The sequence below is a fragment of the Rattus norvegicus genome (genome assembly GCF_036323735.1).
Source record: "Rattus norvegicus strain BN/NHsdMcwi chromosome Y unlocalized genomic scaffold, GRCr8 chrY_unlocalized_11, whole genome shotgun sequence".
In the NCBI taxonomy this organism is placed as follows: domain Eukaryota; kingdom Metazoa; phylum Chordata; class Mammalia; order Rodentia; family Muridae; genus Rattus; species Rattus norvegicus.
The window spans coordinates 906,945-925,222 of record NW_026947369.1 but is presented as its reverse complement, the minus strand read 5'-3'; the positions used below and the strand labels follow the sequence as shown (position 1 = coordinate 925,222).

At 36.3% G+C, this 18,278-nt stretch overlaps 1 long non-coding RNA gene across 2 annotated transcripts; it reads left to right on the top strand.

Moving 5' to 3' along the window:
• The first annotated feature begins 3,671 nt into the window (after window positions 1-3,671).
• Window positions 3,672-15,113, top strand: LOC134484570 (uncharacterized). Of its 2 annotated transcripts, none has more exons than XR_010062037.1 (3): window positions 3,672-4,064; window positions 4,435-4,536; window positions 5,371-5,991. It is a non-coding gene; the product is annotated as an uncharacterized LOC134484570 (long non-coding RNA). The 2 variants fall into 2 exon arrangements; XR_010062038.1 differs by adding an exon at window positions 15,054-15,113 and having other exon boundaries at window positions 3,733-4,536; window positions 5,371-5,573.
• The last annotated feature ends 3,165 nt before the right edge of the window (window positions 15,114-18,278 follow it).

Here is an 18,278-nt window from a genome sequence, read left to right as displayed (position 1 = left end):
CTGGCTCCTTCCTGTCTTCTGTACCTGTCCTGAACAGTAATTGAGGGAACTAAACAACCATGTTCTATTCCTATAAGGCATGTTTATCTACACTTGTAGGTCTAGAGAGACTTAGGAGTGATCCTGGGCACATCAACTGTATGCTGATGGAGTTTGTAGTTTTCATCCTGGCTTGTGTAACTACAGGCTAAGATGTTCTAAAGCCAAACTACAACCTCTGCAGATGTGCATATGCCTGAGGAGGCTGTCTCCTTGGTTTTCTGAAGCATAGTTAAGGGAAGCAGAGGAAAACAGAACTCCCTTCTCTTCTGATCTCTGGGAATGCTGACATTCTGGCTTCAGCTCTTTATATGTTCTTGAATATCCTTTGGTGTTCTAGAATTGGACTGCAAATAAATACTATGCAGGAGATGTGTGGGAAACACCTGAACTCTTCCATTAGAGATCAGAGAGGTGAGCTGTATTTGCACTCATTTGACTGTGTATATTTCTAGTCTTTGTTTGACCATGCAGTTCTGATGCCTCATATTTCATTGCTAATGTATTCAAGTTGTAGGGAAAGCACACCTCACAATTTTTTCCCATCCTCCATCCTATGGTCTTAGATTTTAGTGGAACCCTTCACATTTTATATTCTAGATCCACTGTCCTAACTTTTTAAACATGCACATCTCTATTATTCCTGCACACTGTGGTGTGTGTGTCATTGTGTACCTGTGTATCTTTTGTGTGTATGTGTTTGTGTTTGTGTCCTTAAATGGTTAGTTTGTATGCAATTTACAGAAACCTTGTCACTGAAAGAAGTCTATGTAAGAAATCTATAAAGTGTGGATGGGGCATAATCCAAATGTTCTGCCATAAAGTGGCCTTCTAGAAAGAGTAGCATAATCTTCAGTAAAAGAATATGCTTGACAAAGAAGTGCAGACTGACAGGAACTTGATGTAGATCTCTCCTGAGAGACACAAGCGAAATACAGCAAATACACAGGCAAATGCCAGCAGCAAACCACTAAACTGAGAACGAGAATCCCGTTGAAGGAATGAGAGACAGGCTTGGAAAGGCTTGAAAGGGCTTGAGACCCCATATGAACAACAATGCCAAGGAACCAGAGCTTCCAGGTACCAAGCCACTACCTAAAGACTATACGTGGACTGATCCTGGGCTCCCACCTCATAGGGAGCAATGAATAACCTTGTATGAGCACCAGTGGAAGGGCAAACCCTTGGTCCTACTAACACTGAAACCCCAGTGAACGTGATTGTTGGGGGGAGTGCGGTAATGGGGGGAGGATAGGGATGGAAACACCCATTTACAAAGGGGTTTAGGGGTAAAAAAGCAGGGTTAGGGGAATGTTGGCCAGTAAACCGGGAAAGGGAATAACAATTGAAATGTAAATAAGAAATACTCAAGATAATAAAGAAAAAAATCTGCTTTTAAACAAAATTTGGAGGAAATACCCCGACATGTCTACATTATAACTGTGTACTGTGTCATTGTTTTCTTGTTTTCTGTGGTCACACTTGTGGCCTTTGAAGCCAAGCTGCATCCCGTGGATCTGTAAATAAGCTAAGACAGACTTTCAACTCGGTCACATGAAGCATGTGAAAGGCGTGACAAGACAGTTGCAGTCATTGTGACACTGCCATCCCAATGGATACATGGAACTGTTGAAAAATCACAGAGTGGGATGCTCAAGTCTGAACTTTAACACCCAGCTAGGAAAAGTATAACCTATCAGTTCACTTCCTGAGTACCATCCACAAGCAAAGGGTAGGCTCAGATGAAGTACTGTTGAAGAAATTTGCTCTTCCTTGTGAGCAGCATCTGAGGGTATGTGGAAGACCATTCAGCATCCTGTGACACGGGAGACCAGAGTAATGAGAAGCAGACAGAGGGGACAATTCTGTTTTTTTTTTCTGGACCACCATAACTACATTTTCCAGTCTATGGATTTGCTCATTGAAATCGTGTGTCTCACATTGGCAAAGGCCAAGCTGTATGAAGCCTCAATATCAAAACTGGATCCAAGGTCCTTTCTTAGTTACTGGGATTTACAGGCAGTCTACCATACCTTGTCTTCTAGATTCACAAATTCTTTTCTGGCTTCATGTACTTAAGGCATATTCTTTCATTCTCTCTATGTGTCTCTCTCTCTGCCTCTCTGTAATATTTTTTTCCTCTATCCTACAACAGTCTTTACTAATGTTAATGTATTTCTTTCCAGTTTATACCCTTCCTTATCTCATAAACCCCAGGGTAATCTGAACTTGGAGTCCTCTGGAGAACCACAATTAGAAATAGAGTTGACATCCAAATCTACTAGACAAGAACAACTGTGAAGATGCAGAATATTCAACAACCCTCAACAAGCATAGAGTCCAATACACATGTATAAAAAGAAAATTTTTAGATATTCAAGAAATGCATGGCAGGCTGACCATAGGTTGGCTTCTCTTTGCTGGGACTGCCAGCATCATGACAAAGGTTACATGGGGCTTTAATAAACATGTATAGTTTAATAATACCTAGACTCTACCCTACTTTACCATTCCCTGTCTGTATGTTTCTAATAGATGCTTTCCAGAAATGTAGTAGTGACACCCTTTCAAGAGTATAGACGTTGTCACATGTGGCACCCAACAGAAGAATTTCACTTTTCTTCCCTGGTTGAAGCTCCTTATGATTGATCTAGAACATACTTGTCCCCATGACTGATGCTTTGTTTTGTTGTGTGTGTGTGTGTGTGTGTGTGTGTGTGAGTGTGTGTGTGTCTGTCTGTCTGTCTGTCTGTCTTTGTCTCTGTCTGTCTCTTTCCTCCGCAGGATACCTCTCCATAGTACAGCATGACTTCTTAATTGCATTCCAAGGTTGACTCATCATGCTTCCTCTGTTTTTGAGGTCTCAAATTGCACCTATGTTAAGCAATGCCCCTGTAGCCTGATCTGTGAACTGCTGCTCACATCATAAAGAACCCCATGACTAAACATGTTATTTTTGAGGCTCTGAACAATGTTTTTGCCTGAATTTACATAATTATTCCAATTTTTTACTCCCTCAACTAAACTGTACTTCTCTGTGGATCTTTCCAAAGTCTTTGCTTATTTTTATTTGTCTATGTACCAGCTCTACAAGGAAGGCATAATCCCAACTCTCCAGCATTAGTTAGGAGGAGCAATGGATGAGGAAATTGGATAAAATGATCATTTAGCTAAAGAAGATGTCCGCTTAGAGTGATTAACTGTTTAGAATCGTTGCATAAATGACAATCATACTGACCTAAGTTCTCAACTTCCTTTCTTCATTGTCATTTTCAGTGTGCAAAGTAAGGTCGGGATGAACAATTTCTGAGCTTTGTTTGCAAGTTTAGGCTTCAGTATCTGTACATGAAGGTAGGAAAAAATTCAATTAATCAGTCATATCTCCATTTTTAGAAGGTAGAGTGATGGAAAGTCTTCCCTTGTGTCTCAGCAAAGGTACTGGAAAGGCCAACTTGGCTTGTTGATTTGGAGAATATCTGGTTAATGGATAGTTATGTACTGTTGAAGTGGACACTCCTCTGGTACACTATTGCATGCCTGGAATTCCGTGGTATTCTTTGTGATGTCACTAGTGTTATGGAAACAGAAGCTGCCCTTGTGGTATTTTGTTAATGCTTATTGTTTTAGACACAGACATGTTTTCTAGGATTATCGAGTTATTTACAGGAAAAACAGAGTGCATGGAGAGATGAGAGAGAGAAAAAAATGATATTAGGACTTCTTTCTTGTTATAAAAGTGCAAAATAAATAATCTGGTGTAAAGCAGAGAGAGTAAGCCCTGAGCCAGTACTGGGGAACTTCCTGGAGAAGCTGTGCTTGGGTCAGACCTTCTAGGAGCAGGACTTATGGTCTGAAACATCTGGACTTTTAAAGAAGGGACCAAGCGTCAAGAATATCTGATGAATATTTGGCAGACAGCCAGAAATTGACAAGCATGCAGTTAGTTTGCTATGAGTTCCTTAATTTCACTCTGAATGAGAAAGATATCCAATAGGAGCCACACAGATAAATCTTCGACTCTCAGGGTAGAGTATAGGACTTCATCTACAGACGATTATTGTACATTCATTGACATGTTGTGACAAGGAGAGAGAGAGAGGGATACTCCCCTGGAAATGTATCAAGATTTCAGAGTCATTTTTCTTGAACATACATGATTAGGGCTTGGTGGTCCTAAGAACTATGGACTACAGAACTTACCTGCATATGTCTAGCAATCATCGTTGGAGGCAGGAGAGTAGCTAATAGGTCCAACTTGAAAAGAGCTTTCTTACTCTCTCAGTGCTTCAAAGTGTCTGTAGATTTCCCCTTTCCTCATGCTTTGTTGGGGGACTCAGAATGGTCTCTCCTGTGACTGGGCCATTAATATGCATGTTCCCTTGTGTTTATCTACAGGGTCTGCTGGGAAGGCATCATGCCAACCTTCCACCATCAATGAGCATGTTCAGCAGATTAAGAAGTAGGAGAAACTGACTATTGAGCTCAAGAAGAAAACCTGTGAGTTGGGTAAACTTCCAGGAATACTGACCCATGGCATCAGCAGAATTTGAACAAAAGATAGTTATTACACCCAGTCATTCCTTGATCGTCTTGACCCCTCTGTGTTAAACCCAGTATTCTCACATCAGAAGAAACTGCAACTCCAACGTCCTCATGCACAAACACACTTTTCTGATGTGCCTCTCAAAAGTAGAACTTGAAGGTAGGATAGGAGTGTAATGGAAGCTATTTCATTTCTCAGAAAAGCAGAAGCTGTGTTTGAATAACAGACGAGATATGGCAAGCAGTGTGTGAGCTCTCATCCTGGATTTTAATAGACAGAGATGCATTTTCTGTCCTCAGAGGAACACAGAAAGTTGGTCAGCTACAGAAGCACAGTAACTTAAACTTAGATAAGTAAACTTTTGTTTTTTTATTTATTTTAAAGATTTATTTTATTTGATTTTTATGAGTATACTGTACCTGTCAGACTCACCAGACTCACCTGCCATTATGAATGGTTGGATGCCACGATGAGTACACTTGGAATTGAACTCATAACATTTGGAAAGACAGGCAGTGTTCTTAAATGCTGAATAAACTTCCTAGTCTAAACTACTACTACTACTACTACTACTACTACTACTACTACTACTACTACTACTTATTATTATTATTATTATTATTATTATTACTATTATTGTTAAGCAACCCTAGATAGATCAAAACTTACCCTCCTCTAATGTTCTTCCCCCTTCCCTGTTTGAAGAAGATCTTAGAATAAAGAAAGTCACCATAATATCTGCCCCTCGACCTCAGCATTAAAAAATGAAAAATTTTACTTTTTCTTAGCTATGGAGATTTTCTTGTTGACTGGGCTCATAGATTCAGACCTGAAGTCAGGGATAATATGGACAATGGAGATCCATTTGAAAGAAGCTGCTTAACTTGGAGGAACAGGGAAACAGTGAGCAAGAGTAAGATGTTTGTCCACCAGGTGATCCCTTGCTGAGAACAAAGTCTCCTCTTCACAGCCTGAAAACTGGGCAGGCTGGGTAAGTAGGCATAGCTAACAAGCCAATCCAATTGTGTAAATGTTTGTACATATACAGGGTATAAAGGGAGAGCATTTCATTGACTAATTTGAATACAAACCCTGTCCACTATGTTCTTATATCTTGCAAGGAAACTTTGGTGTATTTTGTCTATCCTGGGATCCAGAAAGTTCGCTTCTCACTCTCATTGTGATTTCTTCCCTCATATGACCCTTAAGAGTACTGAGGAAGTCAGAGAAAAACACAGACAACAATAATCTACATTGTAGAGATCAATTACTTCTCATAAGAAACACTTCCTCATAGCTGTGAATTCAGCAGAGGGGCAAGCTGCAACCAATGCTTGATATTGCATCTGATGTCTGGTATACAGGCTCATTGACTAACTATTCTATTGGAGAAAGGAAACATCAAAAGTTAGCATGAGAACAAAAAAAAAGACTTAAAATATAATCAGAACACTGATACATAGCAGTAAGTGTTCCCAGTGAGGGTCACAAATAACATGAAGGGTATTACTTGAGCAAGAGTTACTCTGTTGGAGTCCTCATATTTCATATTTACTTGAAAATCTGTCACAGCAAACTATATTGATATCATACAATAGTCCAGAGAGACCATACCCAATAGTATATAATTCCTACTGAAATAAAGTGTTGATAATACTGCACATCACACATTTGTATGTGAGTCTAAAATTAATGTCCTACGTAGATGAAAGCATTCCCACAATCCTTATCTTAGTCACTTGATTTTTTTTTCGTTTGGAAAATGGCTGAGTATTCTTCAGTTCCACACCTGAACTGAAGTGACTCTTCCTCAGACTGTATACATAGTGGACATCTGAGTAGCAATTGACATTTTTAGCCAGGTGGGTCTCCCCATGGATCTTTTTGGGCATGAATAAGCATGCATAGACATATTTTACTAAAGGATTCATGTAGTAGCCTAAATATTACAGGATCCCATTGCTGTAAATAATTTTATTTTACACGGCAGAAGGAAGGTGTATCAAAGGCTGTGTATCAAACGTTGTAGATATTACACCATCCATACATGATAATATATCAAGAAGAATCCCTTAGGATTACACACATTGATCTAGAAACTCACAGACGATTCTAATCCAGGACAGGTAATCACTTGGCTTGGAAACTTACAATAATATAATGCTCCAGATCTATGTGGAGTGTTAATAGATAATGAGAAACCACCTAAAAAGTATATGCATAAGTACAAGATGCTATTCAAAAATTATCCAGAGGGAGTTTGGCAACCTACATTCAGCACAAAGAGATTGATTCGTCACTTCACAGATTCTGATCAGATCAATTTAGTATTGAGAAAACTATATGAGAACTCACTTGCGTATCCCATGACTGTACAACTAGGTAGTCACAGCAAACATGACATTCAGGAAGCATAGCTTGAACTTGCCAACAATGGACAGAGTGCATTTAGCTGACGAAGTCTGACCATGAAACTCAAATTTCCGAAATACCACTTAGGTTTGAATTTACAGAACAATAAATAGTTAATGAGTTTTGGGACAAAATTCTAATCTAAAGACTACAAAATTATTTATCAATAAGCTCTTAATCCCTATGGAGAGATTAATGGTAGATATAATGAATTTAATCTGTAGCCCAGAGGTATAAATAATTGGTGCAATGTGAGGTGATTTGGTATGTTTAAGAAACATGCAAAAAAGGGAGGTCATTCTATCTTTGAACAGATTTGCTTCTCAAACATTTAGCATGAGTTACTGTGGAATGACCTAGACACATACATGCACATATCCTACAATTAATTGATTTGTTCTGTGCTGTGTGTGGTATGCCGGACTAATCCAAGGTAGGAAGTATATAATGCACAAGTATTTTAAACCCAATATCAATGAAAATAAATCAGAATTCCTCTTGTGAATGCCATCCTAGATGAGTTAATCCAGATCAAAAAGTAAAAAATGAGTTACATATTCACTTTAATCTGAATGTTAATTCTCTAAACTGTGTATCTGTATGATCATTTTGTGTAAGAGTCTAGTGAAACAGACTGTATATATTTTGAGAAGTGCAAGTGTACTTATGTATTGCTGAAGGACACAGTCAGGAACAGGAATATCAACTGTGAAGAGACAGGGAAAAGAGCAACAAGGAAGGGAATGTAGTACATACAGTTAAATTGAGAGACATTTGAGGCATTGAATGGAAAACTAATGGAGTAGAAAGACAATTTTTTTTTTAAATTTTCTATCAAGTAACTAAATATTTGCTATAGTTACAAGGGCAGAAGATAAAATATTGAATGGGTTTATCTATGTGAAATTCGAATAATAAGTAAGTCACAACAATTTTGGATTTCAACTTTCAGTAAACCTATGTTACAAATACTGACTGTATAGTCATTAAGGAGAGAGATGTGAACATCTCTGTTGGAAACATACATATCTTATATTATAAACATTGGAAGTGCAAAATAATCTATGTATTTGTTTACATTTCAAAGTCATTTCCCAAACTCTTCTTTCTTTCTTGAATCCCCCAAGCCTTTCCGATGCTGTTTGTTTCTATGATGGTGCTCCTCCATCTACATGCCCACTTCACTTTAGCCATCTAACATCCCCCTTCTCTGGATATGACATTTCCACAAGACCGATTGCCTTCCTTTCCAGAGATTAAAGATTGGACAGTTGTCTTCTCCATATGCTTTGCTATCTATATAGCAGTAACCATGTACTGGCCAAGTACACTCTCGTTGGTAAATTTCCTGAGACTCTGAAGGATAAACTTAATTGATACTCTTGTGTTTCATATTTGTTTCCAATCCCCTTAAGATCCTTTAGGCATTAGACTAACTCATCTTATGTGGCTGTCAGTTTTCTGTCAAATGTTTAGCTGTATCAGCATCTGTCTCAGTCAGGTGATGGCAGAGCCCCTCAGAGGACAGACATATTAGGGTCTTATCTGCAAGCACATCTTGACATCAGGAATAGTGCGAGGATTTAAGGTCTGTGGATGAAATGATTCTTATGGTGAGGTAGTCTCTGAAGGGGCTTTCTTCATTCTCTGCTCTTTTCTTTTACTTTTTTTTAGGCCTTGCATATTTATAGGTTAAAAATTTTGAGCTGCATGGGTAGCACCATCCCTTCACTTGGGTCATGTGTAGCTACAAGAGGCAGTCTCTAGTTGTTCTATCTCTTTGCTGCTTAGTATTTAAACTACTATCATCCCAGTAGTTGTATAGGAGCCTTTTGCATTCCTGAAATCTGGGACTTTCCTGGGGATACCCAAGGTCACCACCCACCATTGATGATTATTGTTATTTATTCCACTTTTCCTCTGGATTTCTCTCTTGTCTCTTTTCATTGTTGCTATCCCCCTCCCCACTTTGTCTATCCTTCTCTACCTCTACCTAGGTCCCTTCATCCCTCTGCCTTCTAAGTTTGTTGCAAGCATCCATAATTGGATTTCTTTCATGTTACCCTCCATGTGATAAAGGATTTGAATACTGGGTATTCTTAACTTTGTGGCTAACATCCAATTGTCCCTAAGTACATTCCATGATATGACCTTTTCGTACTCTGTTACTTCACTATTTTCCAGTTTCTTCCCTTTGTGTACAGTGTTCTTGGGGTCCTCATTTTTAATACCTGAGTCGTGTTCCTTTGTTTTATTATAGCACACGTTCTCTATTTATTCCTCAGTGGGGATGACATATTTCACGATTGGTTCCAGCATTTGACTAATATGAGTAAGACTGCTTTGAACATGTTCAAGCACATGTCCTTGTTATATGTGGATCAAGTGTGGGTATATGTGTTGAAGTGAGTGGTAAAGCTGGGTCTTCAGTAAAGCTATTTGCAATTTTCTCTGACCCTCCACCTTGATATCCAAAGTGGCTATAGAGCTACTAATCCCACCAGCAGTGGAGGAGTGATCCACTTTGTCTACATCCTAGACCACTCTGCTACCGCATCAGTTTTTTATCTTAGTCATTCTGATTGGTGTAATGTAGAATCTCTGTTTCATTTTGATTTCCTTTTTTCTCATAACTCTGGATGTTGAACATTTCTTGATATGTTTCTCAGATATTGAGTTACATCAGTTAAGGATTCTTGGTTTAGCTCTCTAACCCATTTTAAAAGTTTGGATATTTGGTTGTCTGGGACAGTAAGGAAGGGAGTGTCCATGTGGAGGAGACAATCACTAAAATGAGGGAGTGGGAGAGACTAGGGGTGATGAAGAGGAACCCAGGAAAGATAAAAACATTTGAAATACAAATGAGAAATACCCTATTTAATGAAAATGAAAAAAAAGAATAAACTTACACTTCTGAAATCTTACTGTTGAATAAATATAGCTTTTGAGATTTTAAACATTTATTTCCTATGTAAATTAAAATTGTATGTGCAAATTGAATACAATTGCTCAGTACTATATTATCTAGTTATGGAGCCTGAGAATTAAACTTATATGCTGTATAACTGTCTTTTAGAATATTTTTTGGAACTTATTTTAATTATTTCTAAACCTTTTCTGAGCCTGACACTTTTTTATTGACTATGTCCAATTGTTTTTAGAAAGATACATAAAAGATATTTAATCTTTTCATAAACATTGACACATATACTTCAGCACTGACTCAATATGAATTAGGGTGGATATTATAAGGTATTATTAACCTACTGTTTTCATATAAACAAATTCTGTACCTATTCTTTTATTGGATCTTTTTACTTGTTTTACTGTAGGAAATATCAAAATATGCATTTGTATCCCATTATCATTTACTTGAAAATATTAATTATATTGATTGTAATATGGCCCAGATGCAGTGGAAAATGGGTGAAATGTGAGGCATGCTGAGAAACACAGGGTCTGCTCTTTGTTAAGCTTGTCATATATCAAAATAAGAGAGGTAGAGTGACTGATACTGATACGTAAAACTGAAGTAATTACAAATGGTGTATGTATTGTGAAAATGATAAGCAGTCTTCATATTTAAGATTTTTAATATTTAAATGGAAATTATTTTAGATTCCTTTATATGGATGTCCTTCTGAGGAGATTACTGGGTCTTAGTAGCCAATACCCACAAGTATGACACCCTGATCTGCATATTGTTTTAAATTAATAATAACTGGAGTAGCAAAATGCTGGAAGAAAATTCATCCAGTATACTCCTGTCTGTTTAAAGATTGGATATGCAAAAGATGAAAAGAGTTATCTTTGGTTCCTTTATTGAATTTTCTTAATTGAAATGAATGTTTTCAAAAAGAAATATTAAAGAATATAGCCATTTTTGTCACAGGTTATTGTTAGTGTTCTCACTCTGTGTAATTTCACTATAGAGTCATGCAATACTGTTAGTATATCTGTGATATTCATCACATGAAATCAGCATGTTTAAACTGATAACATCCATAATGTAACCTGTACCAAATTTCCACTTTATTTCCTTTTCTGCTCTATTACACGTCGATGTCATTTTTTTTAGCATTTACCATGGATTTATAAATAAACATGCTTATGTAGTCCACTCAGAATCACTTGTAAATATTATTCAACAAATAATATTCAATATGCAAGTTCAGGTCTTTCACACTTTTTGTTTAAAATTGCATGAAGCACTTCTCTGCATGAGGTCTTCTCCAAGCTCTGCTTTCTCTTCCAGAAGTATTCTTCCTATGATTCTTGTCACATAGCCAGCTTTCTGTTTTAAATCTGAGTAGAACTAGAACTTTGTAACAACTTTGTTTTTCTTGTCTAAAGATTCAATGGAACAAACTGTTGGTGGAAAATTTATTGGGGGAAAATAGATCATTTTATTATCTCATTAAAGAGCAATTATAAAATGGTTGATGTTGAAAATAGTACTGAAAACACGGAAGCGGTAGTGATCTCATTTGTGACAGAGAAATAATAATTACCTGTATGAGAGCAATGTTAGTAAAGATAAAAAATGATGGATCATGATTAAATTTCATGATAGCACATGAGGATCTCTTAGAGACTTAAATATAGTGATAAGATTTGAGGTAGAATGCAGAGCAGGGTGGAAAGTAGCTGAAGATTTGCAAATAGAGACAAAGTATGATGTTATGCCTTTAAGTAACAAAGACGAGATGATGGGAGAATTTGACAGATTAATGTAAAGGAATCTAAGTATTTCATCTCTGTTAATTACCTGAGTGGAAGTGTTAAATAGACATTTTATTTTAAAATTACGGCTGATAAATGTTCCTTTAGGTATTAAGATATGAACATAATTCACATTTAAAATAGTGCTTCATATAAGAAGATATTTCACATTTAATAATTATTTCATGATTGATGATTCTGAGTATGTGATATTAATCTACTTATTATCTGTGATCTTTCATGTATGTAAATATGTATGTATGTATGTATCTTTCTATCATTCTGATCTATCACATATAGCAGTCCATTTGTTATATTTTCTAACTCACATAGGTCCTTTAGTATCCTGAAATTACATCACATGATGGAAAAGTTAATTAGATATGTCTCATGCTAAAACCCATATACAGTCACATTACCAAACTAAATCTTTGTGTTTTATGAAATAGATGAGGAAATTTGATATTATAAAAATTAATTAGCTACCTTGAATCTCTTTTCTGAACTGTAACTTTACAATGAATCAAAATTTATGAAACAGCTTTTAAAAGTCTTGAGTACTAATGTATAGCTGTGAAAAGTTTCATAAAGTTAGAAAGTAGAGTGCATTTTATGTTACATAAATATATATATAAACACATATACACATACAAACAAATATATATATATATATATATATATATATATATGTGTCCACCTACACGTATATACGTATATACATATAAACATATATACATATGCCCTTAAGTACACATACACAATTATATATATATATATATATATATATATATATATATATATATATATATGTGTGTGTGTGTGTGTGTGTGTGTGTGTGTCCCTATGTACACATACACATATACAAATGTATACACATATACATATATACATACATACATTCTTTACTAACCAAAAACTTTGCTTTTGAAAGAAATTGCCTAGGCATAATGTATATGGTTTAGTCAAATAAGAGAAAAATGATGTTATTGTCAAATGACTCTGTTTGAGTATTCATTTCTTCTTTTTTAACATGATGATGGTTCTACAAATCTGACTTTTGGCAATTGGAGATTATATGTACTACTCTAACTCATTCAAACTCTTACTCCAAAAATAAGTGATTACTTATTATGTTTCCAGTACATGTCTAGAAAATAGGTTTATTAAAAAATGAAGTTTCTGCTTTCCTTCAAGGGCTTCACCATCTAGGGAGGATATAGTCAAATATCATTATTTATTAATCCTATAATCTATTCTAAGTATTTCCTTCAAATTATATCATTTTGCTCCTCTAAAACTCGATTTAGGTATAAGTACACTTCATTTTTCAAATTCAAGAAAGAAAAGTGTGAAAAAGTCCCCTTGAGAATCAGGAGTACTGGAGTTAAAATTCAAGTTCACATAATATATTGCTTAAAATCATTTTTAAAAATGTATTATATGGGGTTGGGGATTTAGCTCAGTAGTAGAGCACTTGCCTAGCAAGCGGAAGGCCCTTGGTTCGGTCCCCAGCTCCGAAAAAAAGAAAATAGAAAAAAAATGTATTATACTTGATGTCTTGAGTCACCAAGTTCAATAATTTTCTTAATAAAACATAAAACAAAGTAAAATCCAAGGGAAATATATTATTAAGATACAATTCCAAATTGTTTTTCCACACACTTATTACCTTTCATATCTTTACATTTAACATAGAACTAGAAAAAAAAAATAAAAACTCTACCACCGATTCCCAACAACCATGGGACAGTTGTTTGTAACGGATGGAATTTTATAGATGACAATTGAAATAAAACTGTGGGTTTGTGACCCTGCTGGTAGATGCATGAAAAAACATGTATATTTAGGTTGAGTTTCTACAATATAAACCAGATTAATCCCTACAACTAGATGGCATGTGCATTTGGCCAAACAGGATAGGAAAATTAGCAAATGAGCTCCATATCTTAAACACATTATTTTATAAACTTGCTTGAAATCATGCTTTTGATAATTATCATCTTGACCAAAATCACCGTCAGGCTATCCCATTCAAAAACAAATTGTTATCACCTTTTGCCAATTAATTCTATTTTTTATACAAGAGTAAGAATATGTAACTGCTATTGAGATGGTTGTTAAGGGTTTCCAGTACCATTACAGCTCATAGGTTGTAAGTGTTTTTAAATTTTTATATTGGAAACATGGTCAAAGCAGGTACACTGTTTTGAATTTTCTCAACTGATCACATATTGGATTACCCGTTTCAAAATTAGCAGCAATAACTGTAAAGGATTTGGATAGTGTCAATCACTCTGAAGAGAAAATAATGTACAGGATTACTCAGCTACAGTAATGTATTTGTAGCAGCAGCAAACATTTCAAACATATGCTATTTCTTCCAAGGGAAAGTTGGCTACACAGACTATGGCAAACAAATGAAGCAGCAGCAACAATGTTTGTGGATCTTGAGTCTCTGCTGATTTCAATTCCCTGAGAGAATCACAGCATAGAACTTCTCTCTGTCCAGGCTACGTACAGAAGCCTGGCTGTCCTACTAGGTTCTGCCACTGCTGCTCTTTCCTGTTTGTTATGACAACTCTGCAAAATTGAACTACTAGTGTATTCATGAAATGTTTGCTAATGGAACAAGCTGCCTCTGCTAAACTGTGTAATGTAATTCTGCTATCCAGACAACACAGATGGGAGTTGCTCCAATGAACCTATTTAAACAGGGCCACCACCACTAAACCCAATGCTTCCATCCTTCTTTTTTTTACCTTGGGTGGGAGGAGGGCTACAAAGGATGTTAAAGCTTTTAAGAGGCATCAGCAAATATTGATATTTGGAAAAAACAAAGTTTTAGTTTGAAGAGATATCAGCTGTGGGCTCTCCTTGGGGTGTAATATCACTCAAGCATTTGGTGTATCCTGCATGGAAGGACCCTGAGAATGCCAAGTTAACCGCAAAAAGACAGGTATTTTCTGGTCCTGCATATATCAGTGAATATAAAGTTTTTTTCAACACTGGTAATAAGCAGGAGGTTTGGAGCCTGGGGGGAGAGAGAATGAAGATGTTTACTATGCATGGCATCTCAGCTCCATAAATTAAAAGAGATCTGGATAAGAGAGGGAGTGAGAGACACACACCAGAGATGCTGAGCACTATACAAAAATGGTATATTAAGAGAATTTTATTTTATTTCTTGTAGGACAGTTAAAAAAGAACCCAAAAGCTATTCTTTTTACTCTTATTTAGCATTAGATAAATATCTCCTTTATAAGACAAGATAGACTTTTTTCTAAAGTACTTTGGTAACTTGAGACATTAAAAAATGAATTTTGCTTTCTTTTTCCAGAAGCCAATAGCAATGTACATGAAGAAAGTACATCAGTAGTGAGAAAGAAAATTGCTGCACTTCTTCAATAAGCATTTCCTTAGGTAAGTGAAATTTTATCCAGGTGTTTCTGAAATAATCTAACTATTGTCATTTCCATCAGTATATGTAGAAGGAACCATGATATAAACAAATGGAATTCACTGCTAGAGAAAATCTCATTTAAGTAAAACCATTATCTGTAAACTCAAGGAACTTTTCCAAGCAATTCCAATTGACATTCTTACACAAATTATTTTTATAATAAATGTAGTAAACAAAATACACCCATACATACTGTAATATCTTTGGAGTTAAGTTCACATCTTATTAATTAAACTATTATTACTTTGAAAGTAATAAAAGAGAATATGGATTGTGTTTGGTAGCAGGCCACAATCCAAAGCATCAATCCCTTTATGGTAATCTAATAGATATGAATTTCATTTCTTCCAAGAATGTTTAAACAAGATTCATTCCTTTTAGTATTCCCAGTCTCTTGATTTCTTTTTGGATATCACAGATCCCATAATGGTTTGGTTAAAAATGTTCACTACGGCATGATAATAAACTTAGTCTTAGAAATTCTCTGTTAGTTGCTATCTCTGAATAAGGAAGTTTGAATCAGATAAACTAACTTGACTCCACAGAGATGTCATACTTCTCTAACTAGCATTTGCACAATTTTGCCCATAATACTGTGTCTTAGCCAGAGTTTCCATTACTTTTATGAAATACCATGACCAAGGAGGAAAAAAAGCAAGTTGGGGAAGAAAGTGTTTATTATAGTTTATATTTTCTCTTTTAAAATTTTACTTAATAAAATTTTAGAGTTCAGATTTCATTCCTCTCAAAGCCCATATTCTGTTCTACATCCCATACCTTCTCCCCACATTCCCAAGTGAATGAAGCTGTCTCCCACTCCACCCTCAGTCTACCAGACCTCTCCACTACCTGGGAACTCAAGTGTCTTGAGGGTTAAGTGCATCTTCTCTTGTTGTGTCCAGAACCAGCACTCCAATCTTAGAGGCCTCATATTAGCTGGTGCATGATGCCGCATTGATGGCTCAGTGTCTGAAAAATCACTGAGGTCCAGGTTAGTTAACACTGCTGGTCCTCCGACTGCGTTGCTCCCCTACTCAGCTTCCTCAGCTTTTCCCCAATTCAACCACAGGGCTTAGCAGCTTCTGTTCATTGGCTGAGTGTAAATGTCTGCATCTGACTCTTTCAGCTGCTTGTTTTTTCTTTGCTAATGCAGTCATGTCAGGTCCGTTTTGTGAACATGACAAAGCATGAGTAATTGTGTCAGGCCTTGGGGGCCTCTACTTAATCTGGTTCCCAGATATCGCGGGACACTGGAATTCCTTTTGCTCAGGCTCCTCTCTGGTTTTGTCCCTTAAATTCTTTCAGACAGCAACAAATATGGGTCAGAGTTTTGATTTGTGGATGACAACCTTATCCCTCACTTGATGCTCTCTCTTCGTCATGGAGTTAGCCTCTACAAGTTCCCTCTACCTACTCCTGGACATTTCACTGAGTCCTGATAGTCTCTTACATCTCAGGTCTCTGGAATATTCTAGAGCCACCCCCACCTCCAAACTTTTAGTTCATGAGGTTGACTCTTTACATTCATTCTGCTGGCACTCAAGACTTCAGTCAAATTCCCTACCAACACTTGAACATGTTCCCCTCTCCCTTACTGACTCCTTTCTCACACAGGCCCCTCACTCTTCCCTCCTGAGGTTCATTTCTTCTCCCGTTCAAGTGGGATTGAGATTCCTCTTTGGCTGTTCAGTTGGTTAAAATTTTATTTTTCCTTTTATAAAAATGGAATATTTTGTTTAATTTCAAATATTATTCACCTTTCTAGTTTTCCAGTCATAAGACTCCTATCCTTTCCCCAACCAGTTCTTCTATAAAAGTGTTCCCCTCACCAACCACTCACTTTCCCAGCACCCGTGACATTCCCCTACACTGGGGGTTCCAGCTTTGGTAGGCCTAAGAGCCTCTCCTTCCATTGATATCCAACAAAGCCATCCTCTACCACATATACATTTGAAGCCATAGTTCTGTCCATGTACAGTCTTTGAATATTGGTTTAGTACCAGAAAGCTATGGGTCATTTGTTGTCTAATTACTCTGGCTAGGACTTCGAATACTATATTGAAAAGTAGGGAAAGAGTGGTGTCCTTGTCTAGTTCCTGATTTTAGTGGGATTGCATTAAATTTCTCTCCATTTAGTTTGATGCTGGCTACTGGTTTGCTGTATATTGCTTTTACTGTGCTTCAGTATGGTCCTTGAATTTAAGATATTTCCAAGACTTTTAACTGTAAAATGCTTTCTCAGCATCTAATGAGATAATTAATTGTTTTCTTTTCTTTGAATTTGTTTTTATAGTGGGATTAGTTTGATTAGTGATCAGGTTCTGTATATTAAACAATCCCAGTATCTCCAGGATGAAGCCTACTTGATCATGATGGATGATTGTTTTGATGTGTTCTTGGATTTGGTTTGAAAGAAATTTACTGAGAATATTTGCAGGGATATTCATGAATAAATTGGTCTGAAATTCTCTTTTTTTGATGGGTCTTTGTTTGCTTTAGTTATAAGCATAACTATGGCATCAGAGAAAGAATTGTGTAGTGTTTCTTCTATTTCTAGATTGTTGAATAGTTTGGAGAATATTGGTATTAGGTATTCTGTGAAGGTCTGAGAGAATTCTGTACTAAACCTTTCCAGTCCTGGGATCTTTGTTTGGGAGATATTTAATGACTGCTTCTACTACTTTATGAGTTATGGGAGTATTTACATGGTTTATCTGATCCTGATTCAACTTTGGTAACTTGTATCTGAATAGAAAATTATCCATTTATTCCTTACTTTCCCGTTTTTTTAAGCATAGGCTTTTATAGTAGGATCTGATAATTTTTCGAGTTTTCTCATTTTCTATGGTTATATCTCTATTTCAATTCTGATTTTGTTATTTTTAATTTGAATACTAAGGATTTGCCTATTTCTGGATTTTTCAAAGAACCAGCTCCTGGTTTTGTTGATTCTTTATATAATTCCTTTTGTTTCTACTTGGTTGATTTCAGTCTGGAGTTTGATTATTTCCTGCTGTTTAGTCCTCTTGGTGTATTTGGATTTGTATTGGTTCTGAGATTTCAGGTGTTCTGTCAAACTGCTAGTGGATCATAGCAATTGTT